We start from the raw sequence: 12,682 nt of genomic DNA, 5'->3' as shown, positions 1-12,682 counted from the left end.
CAAACAAAAATTTTAAAACACGTGTGCATTGGAGAGACCCAGGGAAACAGTAACTCGCCAGAATGGCTGAAGCCCTCACCTTAAATACCATCCTCAGCTAAAGACAAAAGAAGCTGTTGGGGTAGTGATTTGGGACTTCAAAGGGGAGGAAGGCAATTCACATGGAGATGAAAAGCAAATGTTTGGTAAACAAATGTTTGCTGGTTCCTGTAGAGACAGAGGGACACAGAGAGAAATTTTAACAGACTTTGCTAGGCTCCTTTCTGTCTGTCACAGCTGGTTCTTACTTTGTTATCTATAGTGATGGCTCCCTTCCCAAAGGGAAGAGGTCCTCTATCTCTGTTCTTTTAGGCAGTTAGGGGGAAGGTCAAAGTTTCTTCCTGAGTCTTGGGCCTTGATTGTTTTCAGCTCGAAATAATCCAAATGCCAAAGAGATTTTGGGGTGGGAAATTTTGCTCCCCTACAAAAGCAAGACATTTCTGGGGGTATACTCTCTGGAACAATACCTGTGGGGGGATGAGTGAGCAAAGAGAGAAGTTCACCTGCAATGCAGTTGCCACAGAGGCATCAACCAATCCCACAAGGAGCTCTGGAACTAGGTGGGACCTTCAGACGTGTCCAGAATGGAGGCAAAGGGACGATGCCTTGGCAGCCCTGCATCAAGCACTCCTTGGTGGGGGCTGTTCCTGGGAAGGGAGCGTATATAACCTTGAGTAGGGCAGCTTCCTCTGGCTGAGGACACGGCCTGGAGAAGGACTCAGCTCTGAGCTGTTAGCGGCAACACCCACACAACTGAGGGAATGAGTCTCCTTATCCTGAAGGGTAGATTTGGCCAACATGCCGCAGCACCCACTTCAGTAGGATAAGCAGAGGCCAGACTTCGCCAAGTTTGTAGAACACGCCAAATATTTTAGATGTTATGGTAAGAAGAATGAGAGACAATTAGAGTTTCAAGTAAATGAGTTACAGAAATAGGTCTGTGTTTCGGAGAGACGTCTCTGGAGGCCAGGTAAAGGCAACGAGACTAAATTCAAGGTGGGAGATGAGGATGCTGTTATGGTGATTCGTGGAGAGATCATGAGGGCCAGAACAAAAGTGGTGTCAGCAGAGAGAGAGATAAATGGATGTCACCGTATTGTGATTGATAATAAGAAACATATATTTGGTCTTCCGTCACTGTTCCTGGAGTTTTCTTTGATGAGAGCCATTAAAGTGTCTTTTGTTTTGTTAATGAGTTGCCTTGGAAATCACCTAAGGATGGGGGCTGGTTGCCAGAGGAGCCAACCTTGTGATTAAAGGGTTGAAGCTTTCCTTTCCACCCCCTGACCTGGGGGAGGGAAGAGGGGGCTGGAAGTTGAGTTTAGTCACCATTGGCCAATGATTTAATCAATCATGCCTCTGTAATGAAGCCTCCAGAAAGACCCACAAGGAGAAAGAGTTCGGAGAGCTTCCTGGTTGATACACACCTGGAGATTCAGGAGAGGCTGCTCCCAGACAGTATGGAAGCTCCACGCCCTTTCCCTACACCTTGCCCTATGCATCTCTTCCATCTGACTGCTCCTGAGTTAGATCCTTTTATAATATACCAGTAATCTAGTAAGTAAAATGCTTCTCTGAGTTCTGTGAGCCGCTCCAGCAAGTTAATCAAACTCAAGAAGGGGATTGTGGGAACCACGGACTTACAGCCAGATGGTCAGAAGCACAGGTGACATGACAACGTGGACTGGGGACTGGCATCCGAAGTGGAGGCAGTCCTGTGGGACTGAGCCTCGAACCTGTGGGATCTGGTGCTACCTCCAGGTAGACAGTGTCAGCACTGAGTTAAATTGTAGGACACCCGGCTGGTAAAGGAGAATGGTGGTGTGGGGAAAAAAACATACATTGTCATTGGAGATCAGCACTGCAGACATCTTTGAGAAATATTTAGAATGTACAATTGACGGAACTCGTTTACTGACCAAATGAGAGGTAGAGAGAGGGGGGAGTCGGGTTCATGGCCAGATTCTGCATTGTTTTCAACAGCCTCCACTCTGACCCCTTCTAGTTTTAACATTCAGACTGCAGCCAGGGGGATGGAGCCAGTTGGCAAAGCTCATTGCGTAATTTCCCTGTTTCGAAGCTTTGACTGTCTGCCAGTTCCTCCCCAATAAATTCCTCAGGTCAGGGAAGGCTTTGCAAGGAAGTTAAATCTGAATGAAGATCTACAGTTGGAGTGAAAGGCAGGCCAAGACATAGGGGTGAGTGAGGTACCCTCCTGGTGGCCAGCAAGGTCCTCTTCGGCACCCAGTTTCTGCTACTCTGTTGATGTTTGCCGTATGTCTCCCACTCAGCTCTTAGAGTTTAGACACACATCCTTGCTTAGACTAACTCCTGAAAAAATGGCTGGGCTTTCCTCTTGGGCTGGGCTCACAACTGACTCAGGAACTGGTCCCTTGTCTAAATCATGCTCACTCCCACCTGGCAGCCAGGACATACCACCTAACCGGCTCTTGGAAAGACACTTGGAAATTCGCATGCATGATGTACAGACCTCAGCTCCATTATAGAGGCCCACTTAATGGGTTTTAGCATTGACCACAAATCTTATATTATTTTGAAGCGCTCAGTGCCATCCATCTCCTAGAAAGCTGGACGAATGTGAGATAATTTCACTGTGGGCCACCATAGCCCACGTGCCTATGAAGACTGAGTGCTTGGATACATCAGTTTTACAAGCCGTGCAGTGCTGAGGACGTGATCCCTCACTTCTCTATCCCTGCTGGAGAATGAGACATTCCTCATAAACCAATTTTCAGAAAGCACAAATTTTCTTTTCACCCCGAAAATTTCAAAACATTCTTTAACCTTATTTTCATGGAAATCTTCCCAACTACCTTTCAAATCTATTTGCAGCCATTTATTATTTTCTTAATGACATCAGATGACATTATGAAGATTAGCTATAATGGATCTCTCAGAGATTATTAAGGCATGTTGAGGCATTTGCCTTAGTACTTAGTAGGGAAGGACAACTAGGGATTCTTAGTTCCTGGATCTGCTTTCTATATTTTCTCTCTTTCCCTTCCCCTCTCTGTCTCTGCCCAATCCTTTTTTAATATTTTTAAACTTACTTATTTTATTTTTGGTTGCATTGGGTCTTCGTTGCCACGCGCAGGCTTTCTCTAGTTGCAGCGAGCAGGGGCTACTCTTTGTTGTGGTGCGTGGGCTTCTCATTGCAGTGGCTTCTCTTGTTGCGGAGCACGGGCTCCAGGAGCGCAGGCTTCAGTAGTTGTGGCACACGGGCTTAGTTGCTCCATGGCATGTGGGATCTTCCCGGACCAGGGCTCGAACCCGTGTCCCCTGCATTGGCAGGCGGATTCTTAACCACTGCGCCACCAGGGAAGTCCTCCAATCATTTTTTTTTTTTAAATGGGCTCATTCTCATGCCGGTACCCTCAAAGCATGTGAAACAGTCTGGGATTATTTAAACTCAGGCTCCAGAAATCATTTGAGGCTGCCTCCTAATCATACTCGTCAGCTGCTTTGTGTCTCCCCATCTCGTGGGTTCATGATCCGTTTCAATAACTCGTCCTGCTTCTGCTCCGTTACAGCATCTAGAACTGGACTGGGGCTCATTATTCTGACCTCCATCTTCAGCACCCTTCCAGACCTTGGCTGCTGAAATCTGTCCTCCAGGTTCATGGGACTTAGCAATGGGTAAGGGGAACCCCACCCTGTGACCTCAGTAAAGTCCTTTGGGACCTGCTCAGATAGGCTAATCTTGGAAATCTCACTCTGTTCTCTCCATCTCTGAATGCAGCCCCAATATCACCTGCACCCCCCTCCAGTCTCTGTCACAGAGTTGCCCCAAGGAAACTCTGCCAGTTTTGACAGGCAGAGATCAGGTAGGACTTTTCAGGGTCTGAAGCTTGTCTTGTTTCCTCTTAGGCTGTAAAGAACTCCCTGAATTGTGAGCATAAAATCCCAGAGGGTCTTCTACATTTCAAGGAGGAAAACATCTTCCTTTCCACCTCTGTTCCACCCCAGAGAGACAGCAAAAGATAAATCTGAACACTTCAGCCTCCATGGTGGCTGTCCCAGGAGGACATTGCCACGATGGTCAAACCTTGAAAATTCAGACCACTTGGGGTAGGGGAGGGGCACTGAATGAAGAAGAGGCGCCTGAAATACCAAATTAATTGTTAAAAAAGTCAGGGTTAGTACCTTTCAGTATGTAAGAAAACCAGAGCTAGAATCCTTAGGAGACTGGTTTTAGTGCCAAAAAAGAATGGGAAGAGTAATTTATAATAAGAGTGCCAAGTGATGGCTACGTGTGTTTACTGAAGTCAATGTGCTGTGAAAATAAGAGGACATGTTCCTGCCCTCAAGGAGCTTATCATTTACAAGTCACACAGACACATACACAATTAGAGAGCAGTATAAGAGAATCCAGTTGTGAGGATGGGGGTTGTTTGTATATAAACGTGAGGTGTTTAGGTGCCTTGAAACAGCTTCTTCCTTTCTTAAGTTCTGTCATTTTCCCCTCCATATATTAATTTTGTTGATTTGCTACTCTCATCCTTTCAAATTTTTGGATTATATGGAAAGGAAGGGGGTGGAAGTGAAGCCATAGGGAGTGGCCACAGGGTCATTTCAGGATGTAATAAAAAGGAACAGACATCTTGCAGAAGGGGTTTAAATTAGACATTAGGAAGAGTGTTCTGAGACTTTTGGGGTAAGAGGTTATTGAAGAAAGTTGGTATTTTTCTAGTGGATAATGAGATATTTGGGGGATCACTTCAAACTCTGTAGAGATTTGTGTGAGAATATGGGAAGTCGGGAGAGAACCCCCAAGAAGGCCCCGTAAAGGTAACAAAAAATGACAGTCATCTGTAAATGCTTGTGATATGTCCAACCATCGTCAGCTATACCTTTAGTTAGCCTCTAGCCCACACACCCTCTGCTGCGTCACCAGCCTCTCCATTTATCAGTAACTTCACAGTTTGACAGGAGTGAGAATTTCCCAAGATGCTCCCTTGACCCCATTCACCTCTTCCTACCCGCCCCCCCCCTCCGCCGCCGCCTCACTCCTGGCCTGAGTCCACTCAGAGCACAGGCTTCTCAGTTCTGGGCATCCTCCCCCCACCCCCCGTGCTTTACTAGAAATGCCTTCCAGCCAGATTCCTCTCGGGTCGCTGGCAGTGCTGCTGTTCCCTGCCTGTCACCGGAAGCCTGGCCCCAGGGTGGACAGCTACCTACCTGGCATCCCGTGGTGGACAGTCACAGCCTCTCTCTGCTCTTTGACGTAAAAACTATGTGCACCAGAGTCCCAGGAACTCTCAAAACCTCTCATTGTGATCACTTTGGTTTGTCTCTTGAAACCCACATGGCAGTTTCCTATGAACGGATTCTCCCTGGAGGCCAGTGTCCGGTCCTAACAGGCACCAGTCAAACGCTGGACGTGGCAGGTGCGGCTGGTTGGGCTCAAGTGGCCTTTTCGGAGTCTCTGTTCCTGCAGCACCTGGTAACTTCATTTCTTTTCTTTTTTTTTATAAATTTATTTATTTTTAGTTTTGGCTGCGTTGGGTCTTCGTTGCTGTGCGCAGGCTTTCTCTAGTTGCGGTGAGCAGGGGCTACTCCTCACTGCGGTGCGCAGGCTTCTCCTTGCGGTGGCTTCTCTTGTTGCGGAGCACGGGCTCTAGGCGCGCAGGCTCAGTAGCTGTGGCTCGCGGGCTCTAGAGCGCAGGCTCAGTAGTTGTGGCGCACGGGCTTAGTTGCTCCGCGGCACGTGGGATCTTCCCGGACTCGGGCTTGAACCTGTGTCCCCCTGCATTGGCAGGCGGATTCTTAACCACTGAGCCAACAGGGAAGCCCCTGGTAACTTCATTTCTGCCAGAAGTTTCTAAAGTCTTGCTGATGTTCGCTCACCTTGGGGAGGTTTGGGAGTGGAGGGTGGAGAGCTGGGGGGAGGGGACTGATTAATGGGCACCACTGATGGGATGGGATGAGTGATTTCAGGTGGTGTAAGACAAGTGGCTGCAGCTGGAGAAGACATGCTGGCCAGGAGATGACGTCACCTGCACAGGCTCCCTCGTGAGTGGACCCCAGGGCCAGGGGCTGTCAGCATATGTGGGAAAGCTGGGTCTCACCTAGGTTCTGTGTCTTCCCCAGTGACCCTACTCTTGGTCTCTCTGCTGAGCAGGTTCGAAAGTAAGTGAGTCCTCTGGGACCTATGAACATTTAACCCTCTGGGAACAGAGCCCCAAGAAGTAAAACCAAGGGGTTACCTGCTGTCCCCAGAGAGCACCTGCTTGGGTGGTACCAGTTCAGTGCTCCAGGCACAAACATTGAATCAAATATTCAACGCAAATATTTGTTTGAGCCTTTTGCCACTAGAGGGCAGAGGCTTTTCCAACTGTTGGAGGGTCACCGTCCTTTTCCTTTTTAGAGTTGAATGGGAATCTACAAAAAATATTTGAGGGGGCATCTACAAAAAGTGTCCACAAACCTCCGGCTTTTCTCCCTCCTCACAATAAATGGATATTCTCCACCAGATTGACTAAACGGATAGAATGGACAGTGGTTTTGTTTTCAAAAACGTTCTTGCAGTCAGCCGAGCATCGGGCACTAGAAATCCACATCCCAAGCCAGTGCACACATGGGCCTAGTGGGTGGGCAGCGCTGGCCTGCGTGTGCTAGCGCAGTTTGGAGAAGGAAGATGTGTGCCCCCAGACACCTCTGACTTGATGTTATCAGGAGCACAGGGCTGAGCCACTGGAGCTGTGGACAAATCCATGAACTTTCCAGGATCAAGATTTCTATCACAGCCTGAGGCAAGGGATTATAGGCTGTTACTTGAGGAAGTAAGCCCAGGAAGGAGCCTCTCAACACCCTCCCCCTTTCCTGCCCCTGACTATGGAGCACAGACTGCCCCTGACTATGGAGCACAGACTGTCTTTTCCCCTTTTCTTCATCTCACACCTACTTCATCCAGAAGCGCTTCTTGCAGGGAGCTCTCTTTGCTGCTGCCCTCTTCCCTCCCTCCAGCTAAGCAGCAGGGCTACGAAGAGCTGGGGGGGGGGGGGGGTGTGAACTGAGAGGGTCTGTATTGGTATTTAATTCAAAACGGAATTTCCTCTACGGCGAGGGTGCCAGTTCTGGTTTTATGATGTACAGGAGACATCACTGATCATTAAAAGATTTTTCAGGAAACTCTCAAAATCAAATTCCTTTCAGATCGTTTGTTAAAAATGAAAATCCATAGAAAAAGGAACTCAGAAAAAATGAAAGGGGTGGAGAGAGAGACAATGTCCTCTGAAAATCATTAAAAAAGTCCTCCAGACTTAGTCTGCACTTGGGTTTCTGGGCAATAGGGGTCTGGGACTGCATGGGCCCCACCCTGGCTACATCGCTTTCCCAGTGACAGGCACATCAGTTCCTTAGACCCAGGGACAGGCAGACCCCAGAGGTGGAAGGAGCACAGAATGCACGGGCCAACACTCTTCATGTGAGAAGCAGCTGGGAGCTGCTTCAGAGGCAGGAGTGGGGTCTTGGGCCCCAGCCCAGCCTGTGACTCTCCCCTGCGTCCTGCTGTGTCTTCCTTGCTCAGCCTTCTTCAGGCTGGCAATCCAGTTAAAAACCCTACATGTGAGTGGCAGAAATGGCAGCCCTGACAAACCCTGCACATGATGCTGTCGTCTCTAACTTGATCCTTTCTTGAACCTACATATCATGGCCCTGGAGGGGTGGGTGTCACCCCTAGTGACACCTTTCCTGGCTGCAGGGAAAGGCAGAATCTTGCCTTATGGATGTAGAATCTTGCATAAAATGAGAGGGGAGAGCTGCCGTGACTGAGGGTCACAGGAAGACCCAGAGAGCTCCTTGCTGCAAAGAAATGCACAAACTCAGGTCTCCCAGCTCTGCACGGGCCCCGCTCTCCTCAGTCATTTCCCCCTGCCTAGGAGGGACATGAAGCCCCACATCAGCCTCTTCTGAGCTGCGCCTGTACAGTAATCGCATTTGTGCTTGTGTGTGCCTCTGTACAGTGGCCTGGGGACACCAAGCACCACGAAGTAAAGATCAGTGAGAGGCTGGGGCAGGGCAGGAAATTCGAGGCTTCTTTGTGGCCACGTTTCTGTTGTGAGCTTGAGCCCTTTGGGGATTGCTTCTTCCAGGAAGTCCTCTGAAGCCCAGAAGAGTGGGAGCCGAGTACAACCACAGGTGCACCGCTGTTCTCCCTCGGGCATGTGCGATCTCTTTGTACCAGGGACTGACAAGGTCTGGGCAGGGCCCCTGAGGGCTGGGAGAACAGCAGGAAGATGAGGGCTGGAGGTTCCAGGGTTGGTCAGTGGCAGAGCAGATGCTCAGCCCCACCACGGGCAGGGCTGTCTCCAGCCAGCACTTGGACTGGTTTGAGTTCCTTCTGCATCTTCTAGGGTCAGCTGGTCTCTGTCACTGCTTCTGTCTACCAGAACGAGGCAGATGTTTTATGATTAGAACCCAAAGCAGTGCGATCATGCACTAGAATAGTTTCAAGTCGTGGGTAAATTTTAGTTAATCTTCCTTCCCAGTCCTTAACCCCTGTATAATTACAGCTTCAAGCCTGAAATCTGCCTTTTCCAAACTAGTGATTTTACCTTGTCTGCTGGAGTCAAAGGTCACGAGTTCTTCCCTCATGAAGAGAAGTTTAAAAAGTTTTTAGCTTTAAAAAAATATTTATTTGGCTGCATCGGGCCTTAGTTGCGGCACACGGGATCTTCATTGTGGCATGCAGGATCTATTGTTGCGGCGCACAGGGCTTCTCTCTGTGGCGGATGGGCTTTCAGTAGTTGCAGCACATGGGCTCTCTAGTTGTGGTGCACGGGCCTCCAGAGCGCGCAGGCTTAGTTTGCCCCACAGCGTGTGGGATCTTAGTTCCCTGACCAGGGATTGAACCCACGTCCCCTGCATTGAAGGCGGATACTTAACCACTGGACCACCAGGGAAGTCCCCTTCCTTCATTTACATAAATGCCTTTCTCCACAAGGACTTCCCCTCCATATGGAAGCATCAGAAGACCTGAAGACTACATTGGGGTTTCCTGAGTCTGCTCTTCCAAGCCAGAAAGGGCCCCTCTGAGGGATAGTAGGTCCCACTGAGGCTTCACGCATAGGAACAGCCCTTTAAGAAGGCACCTGCCAACAGCTACTTTTACATGGGCTGGGAACATTGACATAATGGAGCCATTCAACCAAAATGTCAATATTTGGTCTACCAGACAGAATAAGTGTTTGAATAACTTACTAAACTTTTCTGGGTTATAGGACTCTTTCCAAGTCACGGATATACCCCCTTGGATTTCCTTTGAGTCCACTGTTTATGTTTTTGAAATTCCATCTTTATGTCCCCTAAAAGTTCAAGATCAATAAACTTTAAAACGTAGGGAAAAAAATGAAGAATACGGCATTTGGGCTGGCTCTAGAGTTTCCCCCCCGACTCCCCTGCAAGCACTCACATTGGTTGTCCTTGTTCTTATTCTGTTTGGTGACATGGATTTATCTCCTTTGCTCTGAATTTTTTGGGAAAAAAAGAACCACCTTTCAGAGTGGGGAGAATCAAACCAAGTGGCACTTGCTGCCAAAGTGGCATTCTGTTGACCCAGAAGCCCCTGCTAAGTGGATGCTCCGGGGAGGGTCAGCAGGCCAGGGAGTAGCTGTGAAAGGGCCAGCAGGGTTAACAGCGCTGGTCAGGGCAGGGATCACGCAAGCAGCTTACCTGTGGATCTCAAGTGTGGAAAACACCCTGGAAGCAAAGTTTAAATGCCCTCTTGTTAATTTTTCCTCAAACAAATCCAATTATTGCAAAATCTGTTAGTGTTGTTCAAGGATAGTGTGACACAACTTTGCAGAGAACAAAATAAAATCTCTCTCTATATATGAGAAAAATATTTACTTTGGTGAAGTATTTTCAACCCCAGGAGTTTCTGATTTGGAAAAGAGTATTCAGTGATGCTCTTTATTTTATGTAGTGAGCCAGGACACCTTATCTCTCCAGGGGGCTTACTAGCTCAGGACTGCCTGGGTCTTATTCTCAATAAAACATTCATATGTTCGCTCTTTCTATGCAGAAAACACAATTTTAAAATGCTGACCATCCTGTTGGGACACGATGCTGCTTGTGTAAGAAAGTCTGTATGCCTTTCTGGCTCCAACAGGCCCAATGAGCCCTCAGCAGGGTTCCCATCTGAGTTTGTAGACACACAGGCAGGGACAGCACATCTGTTTGCCTTTAAGAAAGGTACAGTTTATGGCAATGCTTTTCTTTATTGAGTCCTTATCTTGTACTTTCTAGTACACTTTTAAGGTAAGGATCGTTGGAAAACTCTATTTTAGACTTAAAAAGATTTAATTAGTTACAAAATTTCTTGAGGAAAAATATATATTTAAAGAATCATTACTTTTTTGAGATGAAGGTAAAACTTGTTTCTGGAAGACTTATTCACCAGTTTCTATAATCCATAAGTTCATCTCCGAGGCCGTGGATACAAATATCTTTAGGTATTTGAAGAAATGATTTTATTATTACCTGAAAGCTTTGAGTTTGGTGAATTAGAGAAATTGTCTTAACTTGAAGATTCAAATCTGGATACTGCTGCCATGCAGAAAGAATTTTATCTAAATTGTGAAAAAGTCAGTGTCTTGGAGATGATGTTTACTTGATAGGAAAAACCATCAGTATTACTATGTCAAATGCTGGTTTGGAAATAGCTTTAATGCAATGGATAGTTATTGGAATAATAACTACAATAATTTAGTATCGAGTCAAGAAGATATAACTTGTTTTTTCTTTTAAACTACCTTTACCACTTGGAATTACACAGTTGAATTTTTCAAAAAATAAGGAAAATGGATAAAAAATGATACCATGCATAGTAAACTATAAGATGTGGTGTTATCATCAATAATCTTCATATTGATAAATATACTTAAAAAAAAAACTGTCCGGCAATGCTCATCCATTTCCCAGGGAAATCTACCTTATGATGGAGTTTGGAGAGGCAGTAGCAATGAGTTAAGGGGACAGCCTCTGTGGCCCAGGTCCCTTTGGCCTGTTCTCCTCTTCCCTACCAGGAGGAGGTACATGAGAATCATCAGCTGGCCTGTGGATGAGATGGGGGACCCTGATGCCACTGAGACTTAGCCAAAGTTACGGGACTTCAGGGCTGGCTCTCGATCCTCTGAGGCCTTGGGGGGCATCTTCAATCTTGATTCTTAGTCCTTCCCATGCCCAGAGCTCCTGGACACAGTGAGAAGACACCAGGGAGCGAGGGGACAGAAGTGATGATACTACTGGTTTAACTTCGCAGCCCATATGCCCAGGGAGCCTAGGCAGCAAGCGACATGCAAGCCTCTTGAGTGGAAGGAGGAAGAAGTGGGTTCTGCCATAGTCACTGGAGAGCCTCGATCTGTTCTCTGGGAGACTGAGCAAAGGGAGCTTTATATCTGACATCATCAACACTGGAGGCAGGTCCGTGGCACTGACCAGAGCTTCCTTTACCTCACCTCTGGGCTTAGCGGTGAGGACCAGGGCTCGTCTTTCCGCAGCTCCCAGAATAACAGCCAACCCTCCTTTTTCCTATTTTTCTCAGAGTTCTCCTACAGGTCTTCTCCGGGATTTTCCTTAACTGCTGGGACAACTTTTCTGATTATTATCTTTTCCTGAGCTTTACTATTTCACTTCTTCCATGAAGGTCAGCCTATTTGATATGAAGTTGGAGAGAAGGTAGAATAGCTTGTGCTACAATGGAAGGGCTCCACTCATATGGGCTCATCTTCCGCAGCTCCCAGAATAACAGCCAACCCTCCTTTTCCTATGTTCTCAGAGTTCTCCTACAGGTCTTCTCCGGGATTTCCTTAACTGCTGGGACAACTTTTCTGATTATTATCTTTTCCTGAGCTTTACTATTTCACTTCTTCCATGAAGGTCAGCCTATTTGATATGAAGTTGGAGAGAAGGTAGAATAGCTTGTGCTACAATGGAAGGGCTCCACTCATATGGAACGGGCATCTCAGAGACACACTAGATTTCTCTGAACACTATGACTTCTCTCTGGCTGAGAAGGTAAGGTGCCAAGCAGCGCCTTTGTGGCAGGTGTCACTGGGTCTGTGGTCAGGAAAGTGCCCACAGGTGGTTGTTAAAGGACACTGAAGGGTTATGGCCTCTTTTTGGCCCTGAGAGAGCATTGGAGGGGGAAGAGTCAGAAGACCCCATCGGTGAGAAAACCCAAGCCTCAGAGAGGTCTCACTGGCCACTCTTAGCTTCTGGTTGTGCTCCATGTCAGCAAGCAGCTCAGGAATCCTATGTGTGAGAGAGATTCTTCACAGGGATCTAGAACAGGACAGTAAAGAAACAGGCGAGGCCATCCTCTCTGGCCCTTCCAAGGCCCCCCCAGGCTGGACACTCTCAATACCCCTCAGTGGCCATCAGTGAAGTGGGTGGCCATGGGCAGCCACATGGCCTGCGGAATTCTCAGAATCCACATACAGGCTGCAGACACTGTTTTTGGCCATGTGCGCATCCATGGTTATGTCCTTTTCTCAGTTCATTAAATCACTTTCTATAACTTTGCTTTGAAAGTTCTAGCAAGGTGGCTGCGTTTGGAGGAGGCCAGGTGGAGGAAGAGCAGTGGACTGACCCTGACTATTCCATATGGCAGGACCGCTGC

This window comes from Phocoena sinus, chromosome 8 (assembly GCF_008692025.1).
Source record: "Phocoena sinus isolate mPhoSin1 chromosome 8, mPhoSin1.pri, whole genome shotgun sequence".
NCBI lineage: Eukaryota > Metazoa > Chordata > Mammalia > Artiodactyla > Phocoenidae > Phocoena > Phocoena sinus.
The sequence above is the reverse complement of the archived record's forward strand: the minus strand, read 5'-3'. Positions refer to the sequence as shown.